At 46.2% G+C, this 12,043-nt stretch overlaps 1 protein-coding gene across 4 annotated transcripts in view; it reads left to right on the forward strand.

Moving 5' to 3' along the window:
- The window catches only part of BRINP1 (BMP/retinoic acid inducible neural specific 1), a 491,421-nt gene that overhangs the window by 158,602 nt on the left and 320,776 nt on the right, over positions 1–12,043 (forward strand). The window contains exon 4 of one of the 4 annotated variants that reach the window (XM_053656104.1): positions 9,830–10,016. The exons of the other annotated variants lie outside the window; for them this stretch is intronic. The gene's annotated coding sequence lies outside the window, so the exon portion shown is untranslated. The remainder of the gene's footprint in view (positions 1–9,829; positions 10,017–12,043) is intronic. 4 annotated transcript variants of the gene reach the window in all.

A 12,043-nucleotide genomic window follows, 5' to 3' on the forward strand; every position in this document is an offset into this window, starting at 1 on the left:
TGGGAAAGAGGGGGTCCGCACCCTGCCAAAACCACGTGGCTCCCTCTTTCACCTCACCAAGAGGGGGGTCCTCACTCTGCTGAAACCGCGTGGCTCTCTCCCCATCTGGCCAAGCGGGGACCCTTCATATCTCGGAGCCAGTCTTTTCCAAGCTCCCACACAGCAGCACCCTTCCTCAGGGGCGCAGTCCCCCATTACCTCCTGAGTCCCAGTCCACTCACTCAGGAGAGCAGCCCTTAGTTACATTCTGAGTCTCCACTAGTTCTTTCTCACTCAGGAGTGCAGACCTTAGTTACATTCTGAGTCCAAGCCCTTCTCACTCCGGAGAGCAGCCCTTAGTTCCCATCTTGAGTCCCTTCTAGTTCCATCCTGAGTCCCCATCCACTACTTTCTCCTTTCTGCCTGGCCCCAAACTTGGCCACTGCTATTTAACATATCTATGAAACCAGTTAAAGGTTATAGATATGTTAAATAACCATTCCAGAGGTTAGCTGCAAAACTGTTGCTATGCAAAACAGCTCTCAATGGCCTGGCTCCATTCATCCATTCCCCCTGGGGGGGGGGGGGGCGGTGAGGACATCTTATATATCTCTCCAATATTTCTACACACTCCAAATTCTGGACACCCCTCCAAATCTTTTTTGGGGGCCCCCCCCGGCTGCACCCTGTATCAAAACCAGGGATGTGACAGGAGTGACTGGAGCCTGGGCAGCACTGGACATTTGAACTCCACCCAAGTAAGGGAAGGAAGCGGCTGTAGTGCCGGAATGAGAGGTTAACAGGATAAGAAAACAGCAATCATAGAGGTCTGACGATGGGGTGTGGAGGGGCTTGGCCTTGACAATGGGATGGGGGTCAATATGGTGAGCAAGGGCAGAATGGCCAGAGGTGGGATAAATGAGGAAGGCAGGACCCTGTAGACTTAATACAAGATTCTCTTGTTTAGGTTCCTGTTAAAGGTGACATCATGTGGTATTTGTCTTTCACCACCTGGTTTATTTTGCTTAGCATAATGCAACAAAACAATCAAGCAAAATATAACTAAAGACACTGAAGTAGAGAACAGGCTGACAGTGCTCAGAGGAGAGAGGGGAGGGAATTTCAGGGGAAAAGGGGAAGGGCTTACAGGAACAAGTATAAAAAACACATGGACAAAAACTAGCAGGGGTGGAAATGGGAGGGAGGTGGGGAGAACTGGGTGGGCGGGCTGGCATGGGTGTAAAAGACAGAAAACTGTACCTGAACAACAATTAAAAATAAATAAATAATATTTAAAAAAAACCCCAAGATTCTCAACTGTAACCCAGTGCAAAAGGAAGCCTTGGCAGGGTGTAAAGCAGGGAAGTGATATGATCAGATTTATCTTTTTAAAAAGTGCTTCTTTTTCCCTGGCTGGTATAGCTCAGTGGATTGAGTGTGGGCCTGCGAACTAAGGGATTGCAGTTCGATTCCCAGTAATGGCACATGCCTGGGTTGCAGGCCAGTTCCCAAGCAGGGGACACATGAGAGGCAACCATACATTGATGTTTCTCTCCTTCTCTCTTTCCCTTCCCCTCTAAAGATAAATGAATAAAATCTTTAAAAAATAAATTAAAAATGCCTTTATTGATTTTATTTTATTTTTATATTTTTAAAGATTTTATTCACTTATCTTTAGAGGGGAAGGGAAAGAGAGAGGGAGAGAAATATCAATGTATAAATGCAATCCCTTAGTTCACAGGCCCACACTCAATCCACTGAGCTACACAAGCCAGAGCTTATTTTATTTTATTTTTAAAAAAAATTGCCCTGGCTGCACTTTGGAGAATAGAATTTTTGTGAATGAAATTCCAATAATGACATGCAGAGCTCTTCACCAGTTGGGTCCAACATGCACTTCCAGCCACATTTTCTATCACAGCCGTGCAAGCCTTGTGCTTTTGGCTTGCTGGACTATTTGGTTTTTCTGACATGCCATGTTCTTCTACAGTTTTAATTCAGCCACTCCTGTCCTGTCTTCTGGTAACACCCTCTCTGCTGTCCTAGGTGTTCTCAGACTCTGACCATCCAATCCACGTGCTTGGATGCAGGGCCAGAGCCCAAGGGTTCTGGAGGGATTAGAAAAGATAAGAAAGATAGTCAAGCATTAGAGATGCAGTGCTCCTTTGCTGTGTGCCTGACATCGTGCTGGGCTCCTAGGACGCTGGAGGAGGGAGACACAGCCGGCCCTCATGGAGCTTACCATCTGCAGAGCAGGGAAGGGCAAAGAGGAGAGGTGAACAGGTCAAGGAGCCTAGGCCTTGGAAGATAACCCAGTGCTGGAAGTGCTCATCTCTCAAGCTCAGAATCATGGATTTGAGGTTTATGGAATCTTAAGCTTACAGAATTAAATCATAACAGAGGTGGGGGAAAATCAGGCGTTAGAAAAGAATATTAATCAAGTCTCTGGAGGATGGGGTGGCTGCAGAAGCTTAGAAGTGACAGAAGAAACCACAAAGGAAAAGACACAAAGCAAACTAGAAAAATTCCCACTGCAAATGTGACAAAGGATTACTATCTTTATTATGTAAAGAGCGCATGCAAATCAATTAAATTCACTAAGACCCCAGCAGATGAGTGAGCAGAGGGCACAGAGAAGCAGTTCTTAAAAGAGGAAATACATTCAGCTGGCTCACAAACAGAAGAAAAACATATTCATTCTCTCTAATAATCAAAGACATGTTCATTAAAACCACAAGATAACATTTTTCGTCTGCTGCACTAACAACGTTAAAGCAGAAACCGGAAGAAGATGGCCAGTGCTTTCCAGAGCGAGGTGGTGCAGACTCATGCATTGCTGGTCCACGTGTAAACTGGGGCGACCGTTTTGGAAAACAATTTGGCAATGTGCATGTCTTAAAATATAATTTAATCTTAGTAATTTAATTTCTGAGACTTTTTCTCTCTAAAGAAAGATTCCAAAAGTAGAGAAAAGATCTATGCATGAATTTTTTTCCTCCTGGAGTATTATTTATAGCAGGACAAAATAACGATCTACGGGGGCACAGAGAGCCGTATAAGGAAACATTCTGTGGCCCTTTGAAAGGATGTTTATGCCACGCTTATGCTGTGTGCTAAAGTTAAGTGGCAAAGGGAGACAGAAAAAGAAATCACGTGCTCAGTATGATTGTGCTGATAGGGAGAAAATCAGACACACTGACTTAGAGATGCCTGTGTTGTTAGAGAAGAACAATCTGGGGACATTGGTTTGGGGACAGGGACATGGACTGGGCCACCTAGCTCATACTTCTAAGGTTGGAGACTTGGTAAAGGAAATGAGGAGCAGCCCTAGGCTTGCTTAGGGGAACGTGACCGGTTTCCCAACTTCCGAGAGAGCATGCGTATGATTGTAAGAAACCAGGCTAGAGACCACTTCACAAACGAGGAGACTGTGGTACAGAATGGTTTGGTAACTTGTTCTAGGTTGCACAGATGTGTGGCAGATATGGTACTGGAATTCACTGCATCTGCATCGGTGGATATTTGCATTTATTTTGTGTGTGTGTGTGCATGAATATACGTGTGCACCTGAGCTTTATCCACATGCTTGTGGGTGTGCAAGTAACCAGGCAGCATGGTCTGCCTGAAGTGTCCAGGTTTTAACACCGGAAGTCAGGCAGCCCCTGTGGGTCACACAAAATGTTTGTGTGTTCCACCTTGTTTTGTGAACACACACTTGGTGGGCATCCTGTGTGTTCTTGGTATGTCTGGGTGGGTTTTTCTGCTGCAGACAGACTGCCCCTTGCTCATCAGCTCCCGTCCCTCCTTTGTTGGCTTCACAGCATCTCTAGGCCTGGGCCAGACTCTTCCTGTTCTATTGGCCTCACCCAAGGAGGAGAGACTTGTGGGACACCGCTGGGTCTGGTTCCCACAGGCCAGTGTTTCACTGCTGGTAGGCACCACGGCACCATCCAGCTGGCTTCATGGAAGCCGATAAATGTCCCTCCTCTCTGATCCTCCTGCTTGCTCCTCCCAGGAGTAGATCTGTTTGCTTTCATCACGCAGAAATGCACTTTCTTCTTGCTTGGAGCAGCTTAATTAGCTCTAATGTGGGTGGAGGTTGTCCTTGGACGGCTTCCTGCAGCTGCCCTCTGCTGGCTGGTAGCTGCATTGGCGGCTGGAACTGGGGTCCCAGAAGCTGTGGTTTTTGCCTCAGAGCCTATGGATCCAAGGAGCCTCTGTTTCCCAGAGGGACCCTGAGATGGGAAGGCAATTATGACAAAAGACCTTATTACCAGTCCTGGCACAGGGAGCAGACCAGCCTCTCCCTTCTAGAGTGAATAGGTACAAAATGCCTTCTGGCATCTCCTTCCCAGTGGACGTTATTAACATTAGGTGGGGTTATTAACATTAAACTGTTGAAAGCAGGATGCTAACCTTTATGACTTTGAGCAAGCAGCTGTGCCTCTCTGAACCTTGACATTCTCATCTGTAAAATGGGCACCACAGCGGTATCTCTCATGAGGTTCTTAAAAGCCTTAATTGAGAATGTCTGCAAATCCCTGATGGTGCCTGCCACATGGGAACACTGATAAATGGTGACTATTATTAACAAGGAGACTGTTATCACTGCACTGGGAGCCAGCAGGGGGACTATGGGGCCTCCTGTGCAGTGCCAGGAAAGGCTGTGTGGATACAGTGCTTCCTGGCTTGGTTCTTGATGCACTGCTAGGCTTTGGCAAGCATTTCTCTTTTTTTCCTTTCTTACGACAATGTGCCAAGCGTTGTCCAATAAGTGAGAGGGGTATAGAAATGAATAATTCACTGGACTGAAGTCAGAGGAACTGCACTAAATTTGAAATAAAATAGAGAATTCTCATTTTCAATTGTAGTGTCTTTTAAAAGAATAATGATAATAATAACACAACCTCACGTTTGTCTAGCACTTTCAGGTTTCAGAGTCCTTTTCCAGGTCCCTTGGGGAGATAATGGATGTGAACGCTTTAGAAAATAGACAGCTTTCTGCAAAATCCAGGTGATTTGTATTGAGGGGTAAAGTTTGTCTATATCCTTCATTGACTAAACAAATTGTTTGCTCCCGTTAGATTGATAAAGACAGTCATAGAACCAGAGGATCACGGGCCCTCAGAGCTAGGAGAGACTTTATCTGTTCCTACCTCCATTCATTGCTATCTACAGAAGACCTGTCAGGCAGGAATCTATACTCTGTTTGAATGCTTCTGGGGATGGAGCACTCACTTCCACTTTCAGCAAAGGTCCATCCATCACTGGATAAGCAGATCCATTGAGTGTTCTGCCTCTCTTTCCCTTTTAGCCTAAATCTAGCCAACAAGTTGTGTTCATTTCGCCTCTAAATATCTCTCAGCATCTTCATGGCCGCTGCCCCTGCACAAGTATCACTTTCATTGTAATCATAGTGGTTTTCTTTTTTTTTAAACTTTATTTATTTATCTTTAGAAGGGAAGAGAAGAAGAGAAGGAGAGAAAATATCAATGTATGGTTGCCTCTCATGTGTCCCTTGCCAGGAACTGGCCTGCAACCCAGGCATGTGCCCTGATGGGGAATCAAACCATGATCTTTTGGTTCACAGGCCCATGTTCAATCCACTGAGCTACACCACCCAGGGCTTCATAGTGGTTTTCTAATTGGACTGTGAACTTAAACTTCCCCCACTCTCTTTGCCCTCAGTGCACACTCTTCATTGCTCTGTCACATGTGTACCTGGTACTGAATTCTCAGCCTCCTTAATAAGGCCTATGATATCCTTTCCAGCACAGTCCTAACACAGTCCTAACCTTCTCCTGCGACAGGGTCTGGCAGCCTACAGCTCATAGGCCAAATGCAGTGGGTGAGTGGCCTGCGTGTACTGTGAACACAGAATGGTTTTACATATTTAAATGTAAAACATGCAATGGACGGGTTAGCCTTTTGGGGAGAGCGGTGGCTTAGAGAGCTGGGGACATTGCCTCTTAGCCTACAAAGCCTAAAACATTTACCATCTGGTCCTTTACTAAAAACCTTTGGTGACACCTATGCTGGAGGGTCAGCCCCTGACACTCCCATGCACTTGATTTTCCAGCCACCTGATTCTAAGATAAGCCATGAGACTCTAAGCATGACATGCTTTGACACGATGCTATATCATTCCCTCTGACTATTACATCCTACCCTGGTATACTCGTGTTGACCTTTTCATTGGTGCTGCTGCTGACTCCGAGGGCTAATGAGTATTGGATACGTGCTGTGTGCCCAGCACAGTTTTAAGCACTTTATGCACATTTAACTCATTTAAGCCATACAGCAAGCCTGTGGGGGAGTCACTGTTACTGCTCCCATTTTACAGAGGAAGAAACTGACATGCCAAAGATCAATTCACTTGCTCCCAGTCACGGAGCTGTGAAGTAGCTGAGTAAAGACCAGCTCTGATGTCCTCTGGCAGGCCGTCTCAGAACTTCTGGAGGTCAGCTGCTGTTCCCTTTCCTTAGATAAATTAGTGCTACCTGGATGATAGCACATTTGCCTGAAAGGTTGCTACTATTTATGTCAATGGCCTTCCTCCTAGCCAGATGGTGACTCACTGCAGGTGAGGGGTCATGTATTTTGCAGTTTTGATATCCTCCCCAATACATCTCCTCAGACGCGGCTCACTCACCATTGGTGCCGAAAACTCTGCCCAAGTGAATCAAGTGGCAAGACTTCCCACAGGAAGCCCGAGGAGCTGTTTCAGGAGGACAACCACAGTGCAGGCCCAGGTGACCTGCCTCAGGAGAGGGGTTGTTGGCTCAAAAGGGAAGGAGCAGCCGGAAATTAGAAACTCTTGCTCTCAGACGTGCTTGACCTAGGAGTGGAGATGGGACGGGCTCTTTGAGGGTCAGACTCCCTGAAGAAGAGTCTCGAGGGATCAGGAGACCAGCTTCTATAAAATTAGAAAAAAGAATAACACCTCCAGGTAGAGGTCTTGAAGTTTCCTGTATGATAAAAGGCACTGTAAAGCTCAGCTTGCTATGTAATTGTAGGGAAAAAAGTATCATTTCCACTCTTAAGTTTAGGAGTTAGGGACTCAGTCAGAGGGGGGTGGATATGAAGCCTTTGCTAAAAAGTCTTATCTCTGGGTTACTGTGTTGGGGTCTTGACAGTCTAAAATCACAGGGTCTTAGGATAAGAATTCAGTAGGCATTTCAGTCATCATTCAGGCACTGTGGTTGGTCATGGGATAGGAAGCCTGTGATCACCCAGTTTAACTCAGGGGAGATAAATGCATGGGCTAGAACAGACTGATTCACTAGAAGGACACTGGTGCACTGTGCGAGCCTTGGAAAGGGGGTGCATGTGGGTCACAATGACGCCTGGAATCCGGGACTCCACACAACCAGAATGGCAGCTCTCCTGAGTCTCTCGTTTCTGCTCGCCACTTCTATTCTCTACGTCAGGCTTTCTTCGTGAGGCTCAGGATGCGGCCACCTGGGCTACTCATCACTCACGCCCTGTGGCCGACACCAGAGAGACTGAACCGCTTCCTTTCTTCTGGTGTGAAAATCCCAGGGAACATTCCGGCCGATCTGGCTTGTTTGCAGATCTTACCTCTGGGCCAGCTAGCTTTGGCTTGGGCAGGACATGGCTGTTGTAGACGATTGGCAGGTAAATACACACTCTCGGAGTCCGGAACCGAATTGATAAAAATTTTAATGGCCAAAGATTTTCCTGCACAGGGGCGAACTTCCCCAACTGTGACCGGAGCCGTGTAGCTACTCAGAGCTACAAAATGGAAGTCGCGCCTGGCTTACAGACTACTGGGTATTTATATTTTCTAGCAAGCAAGCAAAGGCATACAGAAGCAGAGGTGGCAGTTAGCTATTGCCTTATTTAAAAACGGCGAGGGTCCCTGATTGGTGGGTGCTGCTGCTGGCGGGCACTTTCTGGCGGGCCAGGGTTAGTTACCTTATTTGGCTAGAATTTTAAACCCAATTGTTCCTGGATGTTTGTTCATTACCCTGTTCCAGGAACTGCAGATTTAGGGTTGGGTAATGCCCTAGCTGTAATTTTCCTAGCTGGGTATAACAATGGCCACCAGGGTGCCATGTCTGCATGCTGAGGACATCCCCAAAGGTGGGCTGGTGGTGTTGCTGGGTGGCTCTTCTGTGCGTATCCACTGCAAATGATGAAGAAGAGTGGCCAGGCATGGCCGCTACATACTATCCACACAGGAATCTCATTTTTTCATAGACTTGGGGACTAAGGAGTACTGTGTTGAGTTTTGTGGGGTTTTTTTTTTTAAAGGAAGAATTATGGGAGACCTCCTACATGCTAGTTGTTTTATACTTAATCCTCAAGGCAATCACATGCAGAGGTCACGTGGACTTCTGTGTTAGACACAAGGAAATAGAGGCTCTACCTGAGCATGCTGGGCTGGTGAAGACCGAGGCTGGGAAGAAATTCTGGGTCTCTCGGTGTCTGAGCCCTTGCCCCTTTCTTAACACTTTATGTCTTCCACCAGCTAGAAAAAGTTACTTTATCCTTTGGAGTATTGATTTCTTCTTCCAAAGAAGGGGTGATCCTTTCCAATTTAAAAAAATCATCTTTTCTATTTAATTTTCACACTTTTTTTTTTTTTTTTTGCTTTTCCCGGTCTGAACAGACATACAAGTCTCCAACTCTCTGTTAACTGACACATCCCCTGGTATTACAGGGGAAAGACTTTCTGACCCAATGAATTTCTAGGTGGTAAAGTAGTGGGCTAGTCTCTTACTCTGGGTTTATGGGGCTGGGAAGGTGTATGGGGCCAAAACCCAGAATCTGAAGTCCAAGTTCGAGTTTGGCTTTCTGGCTAACGTCTTGTGTGGATTTCAGTAAATGCCTCTTACTCTGAAGCACAGTTTGGTCCTCTGCAAAAGAGATACCATCCGTACTCCATAGACCTGGGGAATATGTAGTTGGGCTGCTAATAAGAACTCTGTGCAAAATCTACTTCACTTTTAGAAGCCTATTCTATCCCCATTTGGCCAGTGGGGAAATGATAAACACTGCCTTCTTCCAGCTCTCCAATTCTAAGGCTCCAGTTTCTATGCCCATGAAAATGCATGCCCAACTCTAGCTTCTCCTCTCCGCACCCCTCACCTCGGGGGCCCCCCCCCCACCCCACACCCCACAGGGCTCCCTGTCCCTGCACAGCCACCTGAGCCGGTTCCCTGTTCCTCCCCTGCTCTCTCTCCCCAGCATCCCAGTGACTCACTCACCCCCCAGCACTCCCAGAGAGAACTCTCAGCAGTAGACTCTCTCTCTTCTGCCTCTTAAGGTGGCCACACACTGGGCTAAATAAGCTGCTTACCAGCATGGGAGGGATGGCATTTAGAGTATTGCATCTTTTTTTAGCTTCGCTTTAAAAAGAAGTCTATTTGGGAATGTGTTTGGAAGATGTCCCTCTAATTTGGTGCTTGGGACTCTATGTAAGTGGAGGTACAGGGACAGTTCTTCCATGACTAGTTTGGTGCTTTCTAATGGCTGCAAAGATCAGTGGTGTTTTCCTCACTTCCCAAGCCCCTTGGAAATGATTGGATGGCCCCCAGAGCTGCTCATGTCCTAAAGGCAAGGCCCCCAGGGCCTTGGAATTAGGAAATCTGATCGGTTGTTTGACCTTGGAAAAGTCCTTTTACTTCTCAGAGCTTTGGTTTCCTCATCTGTAAAGTATTAACATAATAACCGTATTTACTAGGGCCCTCAATAATAATAGTCACAGCTAGTACTTACCGAATGCTTACTATCTATGTATTCTCTAAGAAGATTTTTTATACATCTCACTTAATTTGCATAATAGTCTTTGGATTGAAATATTATGATTATTTCTATTTTACAGATAAATTAAAGCTCAAAGAAGTGAAATACCTTGCCTGGTTTTGAAAACGGCATAACTTAGAATTCAACCTCAGTTCTGTGATTCCAGACCCTGCACATTTAACCATGAACTACAGTACCAGGCTGGACAGGTGTGGAGACGGTGTTCCAGTTACCTGTTGCTATGGAACATGCCACACCAAAACTTGGTAACATAAAACAACAGTCGTTATATTGTGCTTGTGGATTCTGTGAAGGAAGTGGTGCAAGGCACAGTGGGGCAAGACACAGCTCCTCGTGTCTGCTTCACAATTGCCTGGAACCTTAGCTGGGAAGATTCAGAAAGTCCAGAGGCCTTTGTCTGGCCCCTGGGCTGGAATGACTGGAAGGCTGGGCTCATTCTGAACCCATTGACCAAAGTGCCTACATTTAACTCTCTGTGTAGACTCGCTTCCTCACAGAGAGGCGGCCTCCAGGTATTTGAACATTTTACATATTGACTCAAGGGCTCCCAGAATGCAGACAGTATTCTATTTCAAAAGGCATGAATGACTCCCCCGCCCCCTCACTGCCCCACCCTCCCTATTCACCGGATCTTGACCCAAGCAACTCCTCCCCTCCCCCACCCAAGTGAAAAAAGCTCTCAAAGGAAATTCCAGAAACCTTTATCTTTTAGGATCCAGTCTCACAAGTCACAAACCTGCTATATTCAAGGGGTAGGGACATGCGAGAGGGCGGGACCCAAAAACCCAGGAATTTATTTATAAAAAAAGGTATTTATTCTTACATGTTTAAACTTCAGTCACCTTCAAAGTGCTCTCCATTCGACGCAATACACCTATTGAGACATTTCTTCCCCTGCTCAAAACAGTTTTTGACCTCATCAATTTCTATGCCCTTTGGGGCTTCTGCCATTTTTGTTTCAACTCTTCACATCAGCAAAACATTTCTTTTTGAGGACTTCTTTTATCCAGGGAAACCAAAAGAGTTGCTCAGGTTGAGATCAGGTGAACAGGGAGGATGGGGCACACCCACCACCCTCAAAGGGTCAAAAACTGCTGAACGCTCAGCATGGTGTGGGCAGGTGAAATGAAATGAGCAAACACATTGAAAGAGTCTTCAAAAGAAATTCATTGAAGCTGAATGCAGCCTCTCACAACAACACCAGCAGGTACACTGGTACAGATAGGTTCCTAGAACACTCACCTAGCAGGGGAAGACTGTACTACAAGGGTCCCACCCTCCAGAAGATAATTCTGGGGTTTTGGGGCTTCCCCCTCATAGACTTGTCTCTCAGTGGATGGAGTTTTAAAGATTTTTGCCTCCATGGTACATTAAATAAAACTACTGTCAGTCATGTCAGCTGTGAGTTTTGCTGGGGCATCAGACTGATGTGACTGCAGAAGCTGATGGGATCAAGGGCTAAAGGGAGCTCATTGCTAGCTCTGTGGTCAGCCCAAAATGAGTTTTCCAAGGGTTCAAAGTATAGTGGCCAAAGTGACGGAGAAAGCTCAGTGTTGATCTGAGCCAGTGCTGTTATTCAAGACAGCCTAATCTGGCGGCTCCTGCAGTGGATGCTGCAGAGGTTTCCAGGCAGTGGTCCTGGGTGGAGTTCACCACGGAGCAGATTAGGATCGTGTATCTTGCTTCCCGATGATATGGATCTGGTTGAGAACACGGGCTTTGGAATCAGACAGACACACACCACAGGCAAGCTTGATTGTTTCCTGGCTTTGTGAACCTGGGTAAATAACTTGACCTTTCTAAGTTTCCGTTCACTGTTATGTAAAATAGGGTAATAACAATGGTACCTCTCTCATAGGGCTCTTGTGAGAATTAAATGAACAAGCGCTTAACATGGCACCTGAACACAGAAAATGCTTACAAAATGTTAGTTACAGTGTCCCCCCTTATCCATGGGGGATATGTTCCAAGGCCCCCAGTGCATTCCTGAAACCCCAGATAGTACCAGCCTTTCACCTTTTCACTTAAAGGAAGCACTGTACTGCTTCTCCCTGGCATGTCCAAATTGCCAGCATCATTAATTTTGCATTTTCGGGCTATTATGAAGTAAAACGAGGGTGACTTGAACACAAGCCCTGTGATACTAATATTCAATCTGCTAACCAAGAAGGCTACTGAGTGAGCATAGGCAGCAGAGTGGAGATGCTGGACAAGGAATGATTCACTCCCAGGTGGGACGGAGCGGGGATCTCATCGTGCTGTTCAGAATAAC

Source organism: Artibeus jamaicensis, unplaced genomic scaffold, assembly GCF_021234435.1.
Source record: "Artibeus jamaicensis isolate MK-2021 breed Jamaican fruit bat unplaced genomic scaffold, CSHL_Jam_final scaffold_1964, whole genome shotgun sequence".
NCBI classification, from domain to species: Eukaryota; Metazoa; Chordata; class Mammalia; order Chiroptera; family Phyllostomidae; genus Artibeus; species Artibeus jamaicensis.